The 1,023-nt window shown below is 41.6% G+C and overlaps 1 long non-coding RNA gene across 1 annotated transcript in view; it reads right to left on the bottom strand.

The window, feature by feature from the left end:
* Positions 1 to 197: 197 nt before the first annotated feature.
* The window catches only part of LOC112074864 (uncharacterized), a 10,679-nt gene continuing 9,853 nt past the window's right edge, over positions 198 to 1,023 (bottom strand). The window contains exons 3-4 of the long non-coding RNA XR_002894860.1: positions 485 to 510; positions 198 to 253 (exon numbers count right to left, since the gene is read on the bottom strand). This is a non-coding gene — a long non-coding RNA (uncharacterized lncRNA). The remainder of the gene's footprint in view (positions 254 to 484; positions 511 to 1,023) is intronic.

The raw sequence follows: 1,023 nt of genomic DNA, 5'->3' as shown, positions 1-1,023 counted from the left end.
GCTCAGAGACAATGAGAATTGAGTAGAAAGTATACAAGAGTTTACAGAAGTATGCAGACTTTCCTGTGAGTAAACAGTGTAATACACTAGCCTCTGACTGTACAGTATCTAAATGACTGAATAGCTCTTGATCCAGATGGGAAGTGTGTGTGTTCCTGGTGTGTGATGATGTGACCTGCCAGATGATGCTCATACTCACTTCATGATTAGAATGTAGAAGAGGTACATCACGTTCAGGACTAGAGACTCCCACCTTGAATACAATATAGAATAGAACGAATCCAACTTTATTGTCCATGCGAACAACGGAAGTGTGTCTTCCGCTCTGTTGGCAGAGCAGCCCCCCACCCCACCCCACCCCCAGCACACATCACACATACAGTTAAGACGAGCAGAGGAGAATCTATTCAAAATACACCAGCGGAGAGACTTATCAGCTGATTAGCAACAAACTGAATATCAAGAGAAATTCATTTTTACATACCATGTAACCTCCCCGTCGTAGATAAACTGTGAGGAGAAAAAGAGGGATTGATAATATTTAGGAAAAGGGAGAGAGGTAAGAACACAATCTCCCTGCATTTCCAGTGCTGATTATTAAAGCAATGCTATGTCTATCTTGACCACCAGAGGGTATGCCAACTCCAGAACTTTCCTCCATGACAGAACCAGGACAAATAGACCTGTTACTCAACARCTGATTCATTACAGTCTAACTTAGCCAATGTCAAGTGGAAAAATACAGTACTTCTCTTTCTGCAATGACTCGTGTGGATGTATGTGCTGTGTCATRATGCTTCATGCTAAAAGGCTAACATATACRCAGAACTGAAGATTATCCAGTGAGTCATTGGCATTTCATARTACTATTATCCAGTCTGTAGAGTCAAAGGCATGTTATAATTCCAGGTTGGCATTTATTGTCATGAATCTTGCCCTGGAGGCAGCTATGCAGAGTGGTCACTAGCTGGCACAGTCACAAAGTCATAAAATCTGATTTTAAACCTAACCCTAACCACATTG

This window comes from Salvelinus sp. IW2-2015, unplaced genomic scaffold, assembly GCF_002910315.2.
Source record: "Salvelinus sp. IW2-2015 unplaced genomic scaffold, ASM291031v2 Un_scaffold2850, whole genome shotgun sequence".
In the NCBI taxonomy this organism is placed as follows: domain Eukaryota; kingdom Metazoa; phylum Chordata; class Actinopteri; order Salmoniformes; family Salmonidae; genus Salvelinus; species Salvelinus sp. IW2-2015.
The sequence above is the reverse complement of the archived record's forward strand: the minus strand, read 5'-3'. Positions and strand labels throughout refer to the sequence as shown.